At 44.6% G+C, this 19,822-nt stretch overlaps 2 long non-coding RNA genes across 2 annotated transcripts in view; both read right to left on the reverse strand.

The window, feature by feature from the left end:
- LOC307221758 overlaps positions 1 to 14,004 on the reverse strand; it is a 251,803-nt gene extending 237,799 nt beyond the window's left edge. The window contains exon 1 of the long non-coding RNA XR_013841479.1: positions 13,859 to 14,004. This is a non-coding gene — a long non-coding RNA (uncharacterized lncRNA). The remainder of the gene's footprint in view (positions 1 to 13,858) is intronic.
- A 1,935-nt stretch (positions 14,005 to 15,939) lies between these two features.
- On the reverse strand, positions 15,940 to 18,468 carry LOC307221823. Its single transcript, XR_013841554.1, has 2 exons — positions 18,389 to 18,468; positions 15,940 to 16,009 (listed from the first exon to the last, which is right to left on the reverse strand). It is a non-coding gene; the product is annotated as an uncharacterized lncRNA (long non-coding RNA).
- Between the last annotated feature and the right edge of the window lie 1,354 nt (positions 18,469 to 19,822).

Below are 19,822 nucleotides of genomic sequence, written 5' to 3' on the forward strand. Positions count from 1 at the left end.
GGAAGTGATGATATTCCAGCTGAACTATTTAAAATTTTAAAAGATGATGCTGTTAAGGTGCTACACTCAATATGCCAGCAAGTTTGGAAAACTCAGCAGTGGCCAGAAGATTGGAGAAGATCAGTCTACATCCCAATCCCAAAGAAGGGCAGTGCCAAAGAATGCTCCAACTATCGCACAATTGCACTCATTTCACACGCTAGCAAGGTTATGCTTAAAATTCTACAAGGCAGGCTTAAGCAGTATGCGGACCGAGAACTCCCAGAAGTGCAAGCTGGATTTCGAAGGGGCAGAGGAACCAGAGACCAAATTGCAAACATGCGCTGGATTATGGAGAAAGCTAGAGAGTTCCAGAAACACATCTACTTCTGCTTCATTGACTATGCAAAAGCCTTTGACTGTGTCGACCACAGCAAACTATGGCAAGTTCTTAAAGAAATGGGAGTGCCTGATCACCTCATCTGTCTCCTGAGAAATCTCTATGTGGGACAAGAAGCTACAGTTAGAACTGGATATGGAACAACTGATTGGTTCAAAATTGGGAAAGGAGTACGGCAAGGCTGCATATTGTCTCCCTGCTTATTTAACTTATATGCAGAATTCATCATGCGAAAGGCAGGGCTGGATGAATCCCAAGCCGGAATTAAGATTGCCGGAAGAAATATCAACAACCTCAGATATGCAGATGACACAACCTTGATGGCAGAAAGTGAGGAGGAATTAAAGAACCTTTTAATGAGGGTGAAAGAGGAGAGTGCAAAATATGGTCTGAAGCTCAACATCAAAAAAACGAAGATCATGGCCACTGGTCCCATCACCTCCTGGCAAATAGAAGGGGAAGAAATGGAGGCAGTGAGAGATTTTACTTTCTTGGGCTCCATGATCACTGCAGATGGTGACAGCAGTCACGAAATTAAAAGACGCCTGCTCCTTGGGAGAAAGGCGATGGCAAACCTAGACAGCGTCTTAAAAAGCAGAGACATCACCTTGCCAACAAAGGTCCGTATAGTTAAAGCCATGATTTTCCCAGTAGTGATGTATGGAAGTGAGAGCTGGACCATCAAGAAGGCTGATCGCCGAAGAATTGATGCTTTTGAATTATGGTGCTGGAGGAGACTCTTGAGAGTCCCATGGACCGCAAGAAGATCAAACGTATCCATTCTTAAGGAAATCAGCCCTGAGTGCTCACTGGAAGGACAGATCATGAAGCTGAGGCTTCAATACTTTGGCCACCTCATGAGAAGAGAAGACTCCCTGGAAAAGACCCTGATGTTGGGAAAGATGGAGGGCACAAGGAGAAGGGGACGACAGAGGACAAGATGGTTGGACAGTGTTCTCGAAGCTACAAACATGAGTCTGACCAAACTGCGGGAGGCAGTGGAAGACAGGAGTGCCTGGCGTGCTCTGGTCCATGGGGTCACGAAGAGTCGGACACGACTAAACGACTAAACAACAACAACAACAACAACTAGCTATGCTGAGGCAACTCACCTAAGAAAAAAGTTGACAACTTTTTGGTTTTTTTAGTACAGTTAAGAGGGGACAAAGAGGGGACTAGCTGGAAGCACATACTGTTCTGCATGATATGGACAAAGTGGAAGTACAAACATTTTGATGCCTCTCTCATAATGCTAGAGTTTAGACTATCCAATGAAGCTAAATGTTGGAACCTTTAAGACTGACAAAGCTACCAATTGAATGACTTCACAAAAGGCTTTGACAAATGATGCAGAATTAGGCTACCAGTGGATACTAAACATTGTACCTTCAGTTACTATCATATTTCAAATATCAGTTGCTGGAAGTACAAGAGAGGAAAGTGCTGATGATGATGCAGTGAGGTCCTGATCCTATGCATACCATAGTCCTCAGGTTTTTGGTGTGAGAACAGGATCATGGACTAGGGATGAACTATTCTATCCATTTCAGTTGCTCTTAGTTTCTAATTTTTTGATTTCTATGTTTTCTGCACTTTTCTCCAAGAAGCTCAGTGCTGTGTACATGGTTCTCTGCTCCCCATTTTATCCTCACAAGAACCCTGTGATGTAGGTTAAGCTGAGCTTTAGTGACTGGTCCAGGATCCCCCAGCGAGCTTCATGGCTGAGTGGGGATTTGAACCCTGGTCTCCTGGATCCTTATCTGACCGTCTAATGACTACAACACACTAGCTCTCTGAAATTCAGCTCTCCAGATTCCTCTGTCCTCTAAATATAATTAAAAGTTGCCCATCCTACTGGTTCCCACTTACCTGAAGAAAGCAGGGGCAAGAGGAAGCATGTGCTCAGAAGTGCCTTCATCATTCTAGAAAGAGAACTGATGCCCATAGAGGCTTACTTGGAGGGATCTACAGGCTACGTGTTTGTGCTGCAGGCAACACTTGGGGGCAAATGTTCAGTGAGTTCTAGGAAGAGGAGTCCCCTCCCCCTTTGGCATAAAGACAGAGAGAAAATGATGAAATTCAAAGCTCACTGTTGAAATTGTCTGAATTATTTCTCCACAGTCTCATTAGTAGTCAATAGGCACTTTTCAGATTTCTTTCTCTATACAGTTAATTCACAATTAAAATACTGACAGCACCCAATAAAGGAACTGAGAGCAAAAAGGTAAAGGCTAAGCCCAGAAGCCACCTACAAGAAATCACCTCAATACAGTCTCTATCAAAGAATTCCTCTTCTAAAGGAGAAAAAAATCCAGCAAGGCTGGGAAGTATGGAATGAGCTGTGGGTAAAATGTTGACTTCATATTGCAGCGCACATGGATTTAATGGAGGCTTCAACCAGTAAAACTGATCCTCCTGTTTTACAGATGATTATCCTTCCTAGAGGCTCAAAAGGATGAAATTAGACCTGAAGATTCTCACCTCATCCAATGACTGAGAGAGTGCCAAGTATGAATCAGCCACACAAACAACTATGGGGAAGGTCTCTACTGGAGCCAACAATGGCCATGGAGCTTCCTCCATTCAGAAGCTACACAAACTTGGCCATTCTCTCAACCAGTCAAGTGGAAGGCAACAAGCCATGTGCAAAGGCCACTTGAGGAAGACACATTGTTGGTTCAGCTGCAAATTACCCCCAAAAGCTGTTAGTGCATCCACACAGAAAAAAGGAAGGTGACTCAGTGGCAGTGAAGCAATCCGTTCAGGTGCAGGCAAGTAAGGCTGACGTAGAAAGTAAGGTAATGTTACCACAGGACCACAAACAACTCCAAATGAGCAACTTGTTCCAAGAAGGCTGTAGAGGCAATTGAGGCCATCTGACTATGCTCATCATTAAAAGTAGAAAAAATAATTCCGAGCCAATGTCTCTGTTTTTGCCTTTACTTGATTTGGGGTCTTACTGAGTTGGAAGGAGTAATATACTTTTTCTCTTTTTCCAGTCCACTGATCAAAGTGCAGTGAAAGCCTCAAGGTACTGCTCCGGTGACTGCTCAGCTGGAAAAGCTGGAAATAGCTCAGGAAGGTTGAAAGGTGAAGAATGGAGAAGAGTCGGCAGAAGAAGGGTGGAAAAAATTTGAAGTTTATCTTCAGAAATATTGTAAAATTAAGGAATGTTAGAAAGATGTTGGGGAAAAAATTATGTGGTCTTAGCAGAAAGGGTATAAAGGATTAAGTAAAAATGAATTGGTGAAAGAGAGAATGTAAAATTATAGTATGTTAAGATAAATTACTAGGATAAAAACAAAGTTGGAAGGATTTGCTGGAATATTTAACTGAATTAGAATACAAAAATGGGAGGCGTGAGGAAGTCAAGGAAATAAGTGAATGTAAGTAAGTGATTTAAAGGTTTGACATGTTTCTTTTTTTTTTTCCTTTTTCTGTTTTTTGATGATGTTCTTTTATAGGTATTGTTTCTTTTTTCTATTTTTTGATTGTTATGTATATATATACTTTAATTTTTTTCTTTTTATTTTTTTTCTGTAACCTTTAAAATCTTAATAAAAATTTATTAAAAAAAAAAAGATTTGGGGTCTTACTGAGTTAGAAGGAGTAATATACTTTTACTCTTTTTCCAGTCCACTAATCAAAGTGCAGTGAAAGCCTCAAGGTACTGCTCAGGTGACTGCTCAGCTGGCAAAGCTGGAAATAGCTCAGGAAGGTTGAAAGGTGCCAGGGACACACTGGTAGACACTGAATAGAGTACAATGGCTCAAAGATCATTCCTGAGAGCTGATTAAATCATTTTACTGAACTTTGCCCCTCCTTGTTCTAATTGTGTCAGATTGTTGTGAAAGGCAGAGGATACTTTAAGTCAGCTGATCTGTTTAGTGATGACTGTCCTTAGCCACATTGTCTTGAAGTGAATCCAGCTAGTTGTTTATCCCTGCTTCAAATCCCACCTTCCATTTTCAGAAGACAAGAAGAACCCTGCAGTGTAGCAGCATCCTTCTTGGAGTGGCTGATCAGATATCCATGGGTACAGGACTATCATAACAGGAGGGCAGTAGCCCACTCCCCCTGTTCTCCTGCAGCAACTGGAAATAGTATATCCATCGAACTAATTACGGTAGTTTGATGGATATCCAGTGGTACCTCAGGTTACATACACTTCAGGTTACATATGCTTCAGGTTACAGACTCCACCAACCCAGAAATAGTGCTTCAGGTTAAGAACTTTGTTTCAGGATGAGAACAGAAATCAGGCTTCCACGGCGCAGCAGCAGCAGGAGGCCCTATTAGCTAAAGTGGTGGTTCAGGTTAAGAACAGTTTCAGGTTAAGTACGGACCTCCGGAACGAATTAACCTCAAGAGTGATCTAGTCCAACTACTGCAATTCCCCCCATGGGACTCAACCATGAGATTGAGAGTTTCATGCTCTACTGGCTGAGCTATAGAAAACCCACATCAGCAGTGAAAGCCACAGTTGGATAGACCTAACATTGGACTAGTCACATTTATGGAAGAGGCTATCGGTGGCAATTATGCTAGAATTTTGCTGATGCATATTATGCTTTGCTTCAGCAGAATTTCTGGTGTCCTAGAGAAGGTAACCTAATGTAGCACCCTGCTTGTGGTTAACGCTTAGCTGGAATGAAATATTCAACGCAGCAATAGAGAAATTAAAATAGTAATTTATTTGTCAGACAAATAAATATGAGGCACAGTGGTATATGGTTACCAAGCTCTGGCCTGGCCTCTTGCCATTCTGGCCAGCACTTATATTTCCTTAATCCAGCCCCCTTGCTCCTCCTGTGGCTGCCTCTGTCCAATCAGCCTGGTTGAAATTCCTATTGGCTGTTTGCTAGAACCAATCACAAAAGATACACCCATTTCCTTCTTGCCCTTTTATGGGAATCAAAAAGCTATATATTCTTCTACCTATAAATGACAAATAAGTAATAATATATCTTACATGTGTCTCAACAAGGAATCTTAATTACCAGCTCACCTCTTGCCCTCCTTGCCCTATTGCCTTCCAAAACAGATGATTAATCTTGAATTTTTATCTTAAACATATGTCAAGGATTTTGAGTTCACATCAACATTGAGAGATCTCCTTCATTTGAAGGTTTCTAAACAAAAGGCCTGACAACCATATATCAGGAGTGCTCAATGGCGTCTCCTGTCTGACAAGGGGGGCTGGTGGCTGACTTAATTTCAGGATAGTTACAACTCTTACAACTATATGAAATAAGAATCTAGCATTTCTTAAATCCTTTGCATAATTATATTTAAACTAATATATTTAATACATAAATAACCTTTTAAAAGGAAAAGAAATCTTAAAAGGATCTTAGTTTAAGAAAGAAACAGCTTTAGAAAAGACTTCCCAAAAATGCTCTGTTTCTGCCAGCCAGACCAGTTGCTTTTCCACTGCTCTTGACCTTTTTAACCTTAGGAAGAAGATATGGCTCATTTTACTATTTATCCACCCTTAATTTGTAGGGTCAGTGTAACCTTGGCTGTCAGCCTGTAATTCCCTTTTTACGACTTTGAGAATTGTTTTCTGCTATAAATCAGGGGGCCCCCTTGTCTAGGAGTAAAAACATTTTGCCAAGGTTCTTAGGCAACTGGTCTTCTGCCTGGCATAAAACATTTGAAGATCTTTAAGCTCATTTTTAAAATACAAGCCCTGATTAAACATATAAGCTTTAATAAAAATGCAAGCTTATGACTAGATGCCTCACTAATGTTTCTTAATTATTTTCCTTCTGTTTAGTAAGTTAAAGAAGAAAGAAAATTATTCTATTTAATGATTAACCCAATAATATCACAAATATTTTTAGCTGAGATAGTTGAAAGGAGGGATAAAGCACGATTAGTGCAGTTCAGAAGCTACGTGCTGTATAATACCGTAATCGCTCTATAGGACGCACAAAACCATTGGAGGGGGAGAACAGGAAAACAAAACAAAACAAAAAAATCTTGTTCTCCGCCTCTAAAACAAGGTGCGTTCAAGGTTCATTCACTCAAAGACTCCGGAGCACAGCGGGGCAAAATAACCCACAATATCTATGTTCCACCTCCAGTTTCAAAGGAGGTTTGCTTCTTTCCTTGATAGCGAAAGATGTTTCTCAATTTTCCACCCCATCCCTCACCAATAAATATATTTGGCTGGAAGGACTGTAGCAAACTCGTAGGGATTTCAGCACACTCCTATGCACTGTTTATGGAAGTAGTAACCATTTATTTCAAAGGGATTACAATGCAATTCTATATCTGTCTACCTAGATGTAAGTGCCACTGATTTCAATGGGTCTTACTTCCAGATAAGTCTGTATAGTTTTTATTGCAACTTCTTCAAAATATACTTTGGAGTTTTGATTTCTCTGGCACTTCCCTTTATCTCCCCTACCTCAAACTCTTTTCCAGTTGAAATAACTATTATATAGCTTCAAGAACCGTCTTTTTTGTCCTATAGGGCGCACCGGCCCATAGGATGCACATCTTTTTTTTGGGGGGGGATGAATAAAAAAAAATATTTTCCCCCCCCAGCCGCGGCTGCTGCCCCAAGCCTTGCACACGCCTGCCCGAAGCACGGGGCACCCTCCGGAGGGCTCCGCGTGCTTTGGGCGGCAGGCTGCCACCCCAAGCCTCGCGTGCCCAGCGGGACCTCCCACTGGGCGCGCAAGGCTTGCAGACACTCGCCCGAAGCATGGGGAACCCTCCGGAGGGCTCCGCGTGCTTCGGGCAGCAGGCTGCCGCCCCAAGCCTTGCGCACTCGGCGGGAGCTCCTGCCAGGTGCGCAAGGCTTGCGGACACTCGCCGGGGCTGCAGGCTGCTGCCCGCAAGCCTTGTGAGCCCGCGGGAACTCCTGCCCGGCTGGCAAGGCTTGCGAATAGCTTCCTGAAGCCTGGAGAGCGAGAGGGGTCGGTGCGCACCGATGCCTCTCACTCTCCAGGCTTCAGCGAAAGCCTGCATTCGCCACATAGGACGCACACACATTTCCCCTTCATTTTTGGAGGGGAAAAAGTGCATCCTATGGGGTGAAATATACGGTATCTCACACCAGCCGCACACTGATGGGTAATTTTGGTTCATCATAAACCTTCTCCTTGTGAATTCACAGCAGTTGTGTGATTGGGTTGGATGCCTAATGGCAATGCTTGGAATCAAGAATTCTGTCTCTTTCTTTTTTGCTCTTGGTGGAGGGAAATGGGATGCAGCACACAGAGAAAAGAGTGCTGTATTGTGTATCATTATTTCTATTGTGATAAATATTAATGATTGCGGAAAATAAAAATTTGCTTCTATGATGTGTATCCTTCTAATCAATAGTTTGGAATGGGGAAGTATGGTATTTCCTGATATAAAGCATCAAAGCCTTTTTTTAAATGTAAATCTGCAGGCAAGCAGAGATTTGACGGTTTTTCAATGCAAGGTTATATCATCTAACCTCAATACAAGACGACACATCTCTCAAATAAGTGAAATGATAAAAGAGTTAGAACAGGTGGTGAAAGAGACTGGCTGGGCCTAATGATCTTTGTTTCTTCAGGTACCTTAGTCTTGTTAAAAAACAACATACAAAAAGTCATATTCAAAAGGCATTGGCCTTTTACACCAATCCTATGGGCCTCCAGCTCTGACCATTTTGCTTTGTAAATGTTCTCATATTCTCCTTACAGTTCAAGAGTCCATTCACCTTGGAGACAAAGTTATTTTAAAGCTGATTTGAATTTATACCCCTCAACAGTCCCGATTTGGTCAGAATGGCTAGAGTATTCATTAATAAGCTGCCATGGGTTGTACCTTGATTCCAGGGTGTCCTGATTTCTCCCTACCAGCAGAGAAGGATCACAGAAGCACCTCCTGGGGTGGAAGCGGCATTGGGAAGGAGACGTGAGGGCTCCTTTCCCAAAGCCTAGTTAGTCCTTAAAAGGCTTTGGGAAGAAGACAGTTGGACTCTAGGACCCTGTCAGAGTCCTCACGCCTTCTGCTGGAAGCACCTTTCAGACCAGAAATCAGGGGCTTGCCCAACCATTGCACTGCTCCCACACCTCTGTCTTGTTAAGCCTGGGCGGCACTAGTTGAAACCAACTGTGAAAATCCTCATATATCCTCAGGGAGGCCCTCATAATGCCAGAGTGATCAAAAGCCAAGTAGGTAACCTATGAAAGAAGAAGCTGACTTGAGGGAATTATGGGCCAAGGATAGGTGTCCAAGGATTCCAACTGGGAAGGACTGGTCCAGTGAGGAGCAGAAAATGATGGAAATAGGAAGTGCATCCTATATTTTTATATTGTAACACAAATCTCTTTTTTCATATTGGATGCAATCTTTTTAAGGAACTCTGTGGGATTCAGCCAGGTGCCTCTTCCAGTCCAACCACACCAACACTGTCAGTAAATGGGTACTTTAAATAAATGTGTTGCTCCCTCAGGCTTTTTGGTAAAACTGAGCTGGAAACAAACTAATCCTAATGAGGCACAAAGTAATCAACAATTAGCATGTCACACAAATGCTCTTCCAAGACATCAGGTGAACCTGGAACCTGCTTGCATCCATTCGAGTTTACACTGTTAGTTTTGTAGCTTATCAGTATTTTAAAAAATACTGTTATTGTATTTTTCTGAAATAAATATGTATTTTGTACCTTTGGTGGATATTTGGATACAGCCTTGATCCAAACCAATAATTCAGATCTCTTTGGGCATCCTGGGTGATATATTTTGCTGGAGACATTGGGCAACAGAGAGTGGTCCATTTAGCTCCTGCTTTCTGGAATCGCCCAGACATCCTTTGTACCCACAGGTGTCTCCTGGACCTGAAGGGAAGAATTGTTAGCAAGAGCGTTGACATCCTAATATTCTGGGAGTGGGTGGGGTGTTTCTAATGTAATTCCCACCCCCCGCCCACACTTTGGTTTATTTTTATTTTTAAAACATTTGAATACTGCCCTTCAGCTGTTGATTTCAGGGCAGTTTACGAGAGAAAAACACAAAGCACATAATGAAAACCAGGTTGACTCCTTCTCACAAACCAATACCCCCTCCCTCTTTGTGGGGTGTTGTTTGTTAGTCACTTTGAGCTGCCCTGGGCAAGATAGCAAGTAATAATTTTAATTAATTGATCAGTGATGATGATGATGATGATGCAAGCAACGCAAGCATGGCATCCAAAGAGAAACTTGCTTTTGCTGCGGCCCCTGCACACCGAACATTGCTGGGGTGGGGGCTTGTCCTCCCTCAGGGTGGGGCAGGCACGTCCTTTGCAGGGGCTGCATCCAACAAGTGAGGTTTCCTCCGGTAAGGGGCAGGGGCAGGTTTTTAAAAAACCCATCTTGTGAGAGGAGCTCACCGGCTGCTTCCCTGATGGGACAGGGGTGGGCGCGTGCAGCATCAGAACATCCCCTCCCATGAGAGGAGCTTGGGATGAGGCTGCTTGGTTTGTTTCTGGCAGAGGGAGCACGATAGGGAGGGTGAGGCCTCGGCAACAGCGATCCAGCAGAATTCTTTTCATGATCAAAGTCAATCGCAATCTACAGGTTGGACATAGTGGAGCTACATGACTGAAAGGGTTGTAGATAACATCTCCTCTTCTAACCTGTTTTCAGTGATCTGACTTCTGAACAGCTATTATGCCCATTTTAAACACACACACACACACACACATTCCTCTCTTTTTTCTCTTTTCTTTCTCTTCCCTCCCCTCCTTCAATCTTTCTCTTTTTACTGTTTCTCATATTTCCCTCTTTCTTTTACTTCCTTTCCTACTTTTATGATGTTCTAGCTTTTATACATCCTAGCAGCATCAACATTGCCATCATTATTGCTGTTAATTTTATTTTAAATATACCTCCTTCTACTCATTTCCTTTCTATGGGTGTGTCTTTTCTATTTGGTTATACTAACAGAATTTCTAAAGGATGAAGTAAAGTCATATGTGTGTAATCACATCTAAGAAAATGTGGCATTTCCCCTCTCCATTCATTTTCAATGTTTCATTAATTAGGATGCGTCAAGGAAAGGGTTAATATGGGTGTGATGTGATTGGCCAGTGAAAATGCGAGGGGGGAGTAAAAGATAGAGTGGGAGGTTTTGAAAAGTCAGTTGAGGTTTGGGAATTGGGAGTTGAGGTTTGGGAGTTGGGAGCTGAGGCTCGGGTGTTGGAGAAGCTCGAGGTGGCTTAGGTGTGGGTTGGTCGAGTGGTATTGTGGGAGAGTGAGAGGAATTGTTAGGGAGTTAGATTGTTGGGAACAATTCAGTTTGAAGTTGTTAGGAACTAAGATTAGGAAACTGACAAGAGAGAAATAAACTGTAACCATGCGCTTGTTCCTGCATTTAAAAATAAACTTGATTATTTGTTTATGTTAACAACTGTCTGGACTCCGTGTGTCCCCGTGAGAAGTGGGGTGGTGGCAGCAAAGAAAGCTAACCGCAGTGGTGGCACAGAGTCAATAGACCGTGAAACGTCCGGGGACCCTGTGTGATCGCCACAACCTCCTTCTACTAGTTTCCTTTCTATGGGTGTGCCTTTTGTATTTGCTTATACTAACAGAATTTCTAAAGGATGGAGTAAAGTTATATGTGTGTAATCACATCTAAGAAAATGTGGCAATTTCCCTCTCCATTTATTTTCAATGTTTCATTAATTAGGAAACCCCCTTGGACTAAAAAAAAGGGGGGACACAAAGATAAGGCACTGCTAAAATATCTCAATCACATGATGATATGAAACAATGGTCTGGGCTTAAAAAATAAAACAAAATAAAATGCTTAATGTGCTGCAAATGGTGGTGGTGGGAAATCTGAACCTGGTGCCAGTAACCAGGTGGAGAGGTGGAGAAGTGGGCATCTCCCAGGGTGAGAGGCTGGGTGAGAAAAAGGAAAGATCCAAGGTGAAAATGGGGAGGGCCTGTCATTGGGAGCCGGGGAATGTGCTTGTGACTTGTCAGTGCTGTGACTTGTTTGCAAAGCATTTTGAGGATGAAATTGCTTGCATCCACTGGGAACCTGACTCAGCTGTTACCGCAGATGAAACTCAAGGGGTGTCCAGAGCACTGTCTAGCCCTGATGTGTTGGATGAGTTTCAATTAGTAAGATTCAGGGACATTGCCCCTTGCCCCTCTTGTCTGAGGAAAAGTAGCAGGGAGGGGACAGCTGACTGGGTCAGGGAAGTGATTAATGCCTCCTTGAAAGAGGGGGTGGTCCCTATCTACTTGAAGAAGGCAGTGGTGTGCCATCATCACAGATTCAGTTACATGGATCTCCCCCAAATTATTTTATAATGGCCCTTGGAGGTGGGACATCTGAGATGGGACTTTTGGCGTGCAGTGTTATATGACATCTTCAGTCAAACTCTAGAGGGGTGGGGCATAACCAATAGACAGGAGGTAGTATACTAATACTACTGATGCCTGTTGTATGCATGACCAAAGTATCCTGCCAGGATGCTCAATCAGAGGAATTGTGGGGGGGGGGCAGTGTCTATAGCACCCTGTCTGAAGGCAACTAGGAGAGACAGACAGACCAGCTGCCATGCCCATCAACTTTGGGAGGGACCGGCTCAGTCAGGCATTTTATGGGATGGGGGGGGGAGTGAATACCCCTTGCCACCTTGGAGTTGCCTCCTATGTAAACTGGTGTTTGTTCAGTGAAGGTCAGAGTGTATATTCTTTCCCTTAGGTATGTATTGATAAAATTTAAAAATGGGATGGAGGTTTCAAGGAGATTCAGATTTTTAACAATAGAGAGCCTCCATCTTGGAATAAGATAATACTACAAATTATTGATGATTATGATCTTCCTTGAGATATTCTGAGTGTGTTAGATATTGAGGTGACACCTTGTCATATGAAATTTCATATTTAGAAGCATAATTGCATGGTCAAATGTGCTCCTTGGCAAGTCTTTCCCAAGGCATGTTGGCAGCTAAGGCAAACCACAAAATAGTGCCTCGCCATTCCAGGGAAGAAGAGATGAGTGTAGATCGACATCCGGAAGAATGTGAAGGGTGAGGAATAAAGATCCTCACAGGAAACAAGCATAGGAGGAGACCAGCAGCGCCTCCTATTGGCAAAGAGGCCACTGAAGAGGCAACCTGATTGTGAGGGAGGGGAAAATCTGGTCTTTAAGAAGCGCAGTGCGGCTGCTGTTGCCACTGTGCCAGCAGCAGGGGCAAGGAATTCCTTGGAGACCAAATAATAATAATAATAATAATAATAATAATAATAATAATAATAATAATAATTTATTATTTGTACCCCGCCCATCTGGCTGGGTTTCCCCAGCCACTCTGGGCGGCTTCCAACAGAGATGAAAAATACACTAAAATGTCACATATTAAAAACTTCCCTGAACAGGGCTGCCTTCAGATGTTTTCTGAATGTCAGGTAGTTGTCCATCGCCTTGACATCCGATGGGAGGGCATTCCACAGGGCGGGCGCCACCACCGAGAAGGCCCTCTGCCTGGTTCCCTGCAACTTGGCCTCTCACAGTGAGGGAACCACCAGAAGGCCCTCGGAGCTGGACCTCAGTGTCCGGGCAGACCGATGGGGGAGGAGACGCTCCTTCAGATATACTGGACTGAGGCCATTTAGGTCTTTAAAGGTCAGCACCAACACTTTGAATTGTGCTTGGAAACGTACTGGGAGCCAATGTAGGTCTTTCAAGACCGGTGTTATATGGTCTTGGCGGCCGCTCCCAGTCACCAGTCTAGCTGCCGCATTCTGGATTAGTTGTAGTTTCCGGGTCACCTTCAAAGGTAGCCCCATGTAGAGCGCATTGCAGTAGTCCAAGCGGGAGATAACCAGAGCATGTACCACTCTGGCGAGATAGTCTGCAGGCAGATAGGGTCTCAGCCTACGTACCAGATGGAGCTGGTAAACAGCTGCCCTGGATACAGATTTGACCTGTGCCTCCATGGACAGCTGTGAGTCCAAAATGACTCCCAGGCTGCGCACCTGGTCCTTCAGGGGCACAGTTACCCCATTCAGGACCAGGGAATCCTCCACACCTGCCCGCCTCCTGTCCCCCAGAAACAGTACTTCTGTCTTGTCAGGATTCAACCTCAATCTGTTAGCCGCCATCCATCCTCCAACCGCTTCCAGACACTCACACAGGACCTTTACCGCCTTCACTGGTTCTGATTTAAAAGAGAGGTAGAGCTGGGTATCATCTGCATACTGATGAGCACCCAGCCCAAACCTCCTGATGATCCCTCCCAGCGGCTGCATGTAGATGTTGAAAAGCATGGGGGAGAGGACAGAACCCTGAGGCACCCCACAAGTGAGAGCCCAGGGGTCTGAACACTCATCCCCCTCCACCACTTTCTGAACACGGCCCAGGAGGAAGGATCGGAACCACTGTATGACAGTGCCCCCAGCTCCCAGCCCCTCAAGACGGTCCAGAAGGATGTCATGGTCGATGGTATCAAACGCAGCTGAGAGATCCAGCAGAACTAGGAAACAGCTCTCACCTTTGTCCCTAGCCCGCCGGAGATCATCAACCAGTGCGACCAAGGCAGTTTCAGTCCCATGATGAGGCCTGAATCCCGACTGGAAGGGATCCAAATGGTCCGCTTCTTCCAGGCGTGCCTGGAGTTGTTCAGCAACCACTCGCTCAATCACCTTGCCCAAGAATGGAAGGTTTGAGACTGGGCGATAATTGGCCATCGTGGCCGCATCTAGAGATTTTTTTTAAGAAGCGGTTTAATAACTGCCTCTTTCAGCGGGTCTGGGAAGGCTCCCTTACAGAGGGAAGCATTCACCACCCCACGAAGCCCATCGCCCAGTCCTTCCCGGCTAGCTTTTATAAGCCAGGATGGGCAAGGATCCAGGAGACAGGTGGTTGGCTTCACTCGTCCAAGCAGCCTGTCCACATCCTTGGAGGTAACAGATTGGAATTGATCCCACACAACTTGACCAGACAGGACTCTAGCACTCTCCCGCCCCGGCCCTGCTCCCACGGTGGAGTCTACTTCTTCCCGAATCTGAGCGATTTTATCTGCAAAAAAATTTGCAAAATCATTGCAGGAGAACATGTGGCCCGTACTGGGCCCCGATGTTACAGGTGGTTCCGCTAAATTGTGAACCACCTGAAAGAGTCTCCTGCTGCTGTTTTCTGCAGATGCAATAGAGGCGGTGAAGAAAGTCTTCTTCGCCGTCGCTATCGCCACTTGGTAGGCTCGACGTTGAGCTCTAACCTGTGTCCGGTCAGATTCAGAATGGGTTATCCGCCACCGGCGCTCTAGCCGTCTCAACGATTGTTTCATTGCCCTCAGATCCGTGGAAAACCACGGGGCTCTCCGGGCTCCATGCAATCGGAGAGGGCGCTTCGGAGCCAAACAGTCAATAGCCCTGGTTAACTCCACATTCCAGCGGGCCACCAGGGAATCGGCTGAAAGGCCATCAACATGGGATAACGCATCCCCTACCACTGCCCCTATGGATCCAGCCACCTAAGATGGTTGCCTCACCTTGCCTCATGGGGGGGGGAGAGGGGGAGACAGTCCTGCACCTTCGTATGCCAAACTACCCATTCAGCTCCCTCACTATGTAAGCACATCACAAATACCAAACGGGAAAAAGCTTTTACAACTCTGTCATACTTAAAGGCTGCTCTCGCCAGATCCCCTATGTCGTTTGCCTATGTAAAGGTAAGCGGCCTGAATATTCACCCAACTACTTACTGGTTTGTTCCATCTATGAGGACTTAAGAGAAGCTTTGTTCAAATATTTAAATCTCCCAATTGAGAGATGGATTGGTTATATGCTGAACTATTTATTAAGGGACAAATCCCCTTACCCCTCTGAAAAATTGATCTGTTTTGCCTTTACAGTTACGATTATAAGGAGAAAGGTTTGTAGGGATCAGCGCTATTTTTCTAGATTTGCCAGTGCCAGAGTTCACCACGAACTTGTTCCTTGTTCTCTTAGAATGACAATGGCACTAACCTGAGAGGTGCCTGAGCTGAGCTCCAATGAACTCTGCCTTAAAATATGCCCTAATTTAAATCTTTCAAAGGAGAAACCTCTTATCTAAGGAATCATTGATTCTAATAATAATTTTAGTTGTGCAATGTGTTCATTTTGTTTTTATTCTGTTTTATGTATTGCGCCTTTCGTAATCTGTGTGGCTAATCAATAAATCATAATTGCATTTGTATCTGAAAGAAACAGATCTGAGAACCAGCATTTGATTCTCCATAACCATTTATTTTGCATTGTAATCGTTATAATGAAAACTTAACTGTTTTTTAATGATACACAACAGGATTCTGTGAAGTAAGAATCCACAATTCCCGTATTCTGACCTCTTTTTCTCTGCCCCTTGCTTCCCTTTACTTCAACCAAAAGCAAAAAAGAAAGAAACAGAGATCCTGAGTCCTGAATTTCAACACTAGGCCTCCAATTCCCCCTCATTGCCATAGATTTTAGAGGTCGACACTGTCCCATTCACTCTTCATGTTCAGGCTGGTGTGAGATTCGTGAAGCATTGTAACAACTTTCTTGGGTAACAGAAAGGACAAAGCCCCCAGCTCCATTTATGTGTCTTTGATTTTTCCCGATGGCACAAAAATCTGTTGTTCCACAACCTTGGAAAGTGAAATTGTGGAGCTGAATTACATCTGGGGGGGGGGGGGAGAAATGTTGACATTAGTCCTTTACTCAGGGACTGTGACGGTGAATGATAATTTTAATAAGTTTTTAAAAGAGTATATTTAAGAAATCTGAGAAATATCATAATTTCCTCAGAACAGGAATATACAAAAGTTTCAGCATTAGAAGATATAATTTAAAATTGGTATCATACCCAAAGGACTCTCAAGACACAAAGAATATTAATAAACAGGTTATACTTACCGTATTTTTCGCCCCATAGGGCGCACTTTTTCCCCTCCAAAAATGAAGGGGAAATGTGTGTGCGTCCTATGAGGCAAATGCAAGCTTTCGCTGAAGCCTGGAGAGCAAGAGGTATCAGTGCGCACCAACCCCTCTCGCTCTCCAGGCTTCAGGAAGCTGTGCGCAAGCCTTGCAAGCCCGGCGGGAGTTCCCGCAGGCTCACAAGGCTTGCGGGCAGCAGCCTGCAGCCCCGGCAAGTGTCCGCAAGCCTTGCGCGCCCGGCAGGAGCTCCCGCCGAGCGTGCAAAGCTTGGGGTGGCAGCCTGTTGCCCGAAGCACGGTGCTTCGGGCGAGTGCCTGCAAGCGAGGTCCCACCGGGCGCGCGAGGCTTGCAGGCAGCCTTCCGCCCGAAGCACGCGGAGCCCTCCGGAGGGCTCCCGTGCTTTGGGCGAGTGCCTGCAAGCCTTGCGCGCCCGGCAGGAGCTCCCGCCGAGCGGGCAAGGCTTGGGGTGGCAGCCTGTTGCCCGAAGCACAGGGAGCCCTCCGGAGGGCTCCCCGTGCTTCGGGCGAGTGCCTGCAAGCCTCGTGCGCCCGGCAGGAGCTCCCGCCGGGCGTGCGAGGCTTGGGGCGGGGGAAATTTTTTTTGTATTCATTTCCCCCCCCAAAAAAAAAAAACGATGTGCGTCCTATGGGCCGGTGCGCCCTATAGGATGAAAAATATGGTATAAGATATAATGAAATCAGAGAATTTGAAAACAGGCCTAATTGATAAGATTAACCAAATCAAATTCTGGTGGGCAGGTGATTTGCAATAAAATGGGAGGAATTCTATCCCTGCCATCTCCTGGGCATGTTAAAAGTCACATGCTAACCACACAGCAATATCTGAAAACAACACTCCCACCTTGGTGTCTGAACCTTGAGTGTGTGAACCTGCCATAAGTCAACAGGGTGATGCAGCAGCAAAAAAAGCTGGAGATGCACTTCATTGTCTCTCAGGATGGTTGGGTGCCAACTGAGGCTCCCTCATTGCCCCACTGTGATCTAAGTATCCAGAGAATCATCCTTTTATTTTACCATATCTATTTTCATGTTAAACGCATCAAACATAAAGCAGGTGAAAAAGGCGACTCCCAAGAGCCAATCAGGTACTCACCTCAGAATTGTTACTCAACCCTTAAAAGAGAAACTAGCAAAGCCAAGGCTGTAAAGGGCAGCATAAATAAGAGAAGAAAGAATGTAGGGCAGAAGCATCACAAAGGGCCTGGAATCTGCCTCTGTCCTCCTGAGGCAAATCAGCCATATGCCCCTCCCCCATTCATTCCAAATTCCCTCTCAATGTAGCCTTATTCCTGAAAAATATGCTGAAAGAATGGTTTCAGGTTAAGAACGGACCTCCGGAATTAATTAAGTTATTAACCAGAGGTAATAGGAAATCCTGTTAATGAAAGACGGGACTCCCAAGTGCCATCTGGTGTCAAATTGTTATAATGCATATAAAGCACTTTATCTTTACGGATGTAGCTAAATCATGACATCAACAAAATAATGTAAGGTTGTAGAAGGGAACATATCCCCCCTCTCTTCCTCTTTCTGTGTATCCCCTAAATGATTTCTGAGCGTTTTCCCAATTCTGTGGAGGAGATTTTGGGAGGATACAGAGCACATACATGCAGAAGAGAGAATAAATTCTCTGGCACAACTGTAAATCCTTGCACTAATGGTCTGAGTTAACCAGATACTGCTCATTGTCACAGAATTTAAGGAAATGTAATACATTCCTTTTACATAATAAATATTTTTCTGAGCAAGATGGACACATTTTGTCCTGGACTGCATCCTAGTTGTGGAGAGATCCCGATTCAACTGGGGTGAAGCAATCAATGCACTTTTTTTACTTTTGTTCAGAAGGGTATTTTATATACACATCTCAATCTGAATCCTCCTTCCAGACAATCAAGTGGCATTATGAGAGTTAAAGGACACAGACCAGGCAGGCAAAACAATACAGTAGGGTGCAGAGTGGGGCCAGTGAGATATATGATCCCTCTCATTGTTCCAGCAACATGCAAGGGAAAGGGAGGAAGGGAGAGAAGGGGACACGGAGAGAGTCTGCATGACCAAGAATTACTAGGCCTTTTTTCCTTGTCTGAGTAGCAATCTTACCTATAAAAATAATTCCTTTAAAAACAACACATTGGGTCTCATTCTCTAGGCAGTGGATGGTCTTCTCACTTTTACACATTTCCTTCCCTTTGGAGAAGCAGGATGGGCAATGCAAACCATTTTCAGCCAGCATGTTGCGATCAGGAACTGCCAAAATCAAAAGTATAGTGAGCATGCTGATGTTTTTCTCTGTTTTTGTATCTCTGTGTTATATTAATGCAATCCACCCTAGGGCCTTCCAGTTTTGGTGGGGCAGCTACAAGTACTCTTGGATAAAATATAATCTAGACACAATCTGGGTTCAGGACTGAGCATGGGACAAAGTCACCATTGTTCTCTGAGATGAATGACCTTTACATAGAGGGAGCTGGGGGAGTGTGAACTTTCTTCCCTTCTCAATCTCTCAGAAGGTTTTCCTGCCATTGATTATGGTGTAGCCTGTATGAAAGCATATGCTCTTAGTCCCTTATCTTTGTACAGAGTTTCTGGCTGTCTTTTGCACTGTTCAGTTTCTGTTAATTGATTCTCATGAAAACCTACAGATTCTGGCTTCACACAATTAACTCAAGGCAGTGTCAATTTACTCTTGGCAGAAAGCCAAGGTCTGCTTGACCTAGAAACTACTCACTCCGATTGGTTAACGACCAGCCCTCAACTCTGTTATCTAGTAATGCTAGTACGTTTGGGGTGTGGCGTGTTAGGAGTAGGAGTGCTGTGTAAGGTTAAGAGAGAGAGAAAGAAAGGATTTATTTTACTTTGTTTTGTATGCAGAAACTCTGCTGGTTTCTTTTTCCTTTTAATAAATCCTGTAAATAGTTATTCTGAGTCTAGCTGACTAGTCATTTCCACCTCAACTAGCTTCTTCGCTGTGCAGGAAAACTCTGCTACGTTTGGGCTAAAGCCATTAGAGCTATGCCTGACACTTCAAAGTTCCAAGAGGTTATGGGTATTGTGCTGCCAGCCTGAGTTGTGGTGGTGTCAGCATCAACGGTGTTGGTTCCAGTAGTTCCGGAAGCTGTTGTTCCTGTTGGTGCAGCAGATGGACACTGGCTGGTTCCTGACTGTTGTGAGCTGGTGATGCAGTGGACACAAGGACAACAGCTGCAGTGTGTGAGTGCTGGGTGCTGTGGTTCCTGTTCTCTCTCTTGGTGGTCGTGAGTAGCTGGTTCCGGGTTCCAGGGACATCGCTCTCAAGATGGCCTCACAACCAGTTCAGATGGCTTTTGAGCGTCTGAATGACTCCAATTACTTGCTGTGGTCGGAACGCATGCAGGCAGTGCTGCAGAGGGATCGTCTCTGGCAAGTGGTGAGTAAGTTTCCTGCGAAGCCTGATGATGAAGACCTCGATAAAGACCAAAGAGCAAGGGCCACAATTGTTTTGGGGCTGGAAGATTCCCAGTTGCCGTATGTGAGGGGAATCAAGACAGCTAGAGG

This window comes from Podarcis cretensis (genome assembly GCF_951804945.1).
Source record: "Podarcis cretensis genome assembly, chromosome: 8".
In the NCBI taxonomy this organism is placed as follows: Eukaryota; Metazoa; Chordata; class Lepidosauria; order Squamata; family Lacertidae; genus Podarcis; species Podarcis cretensis.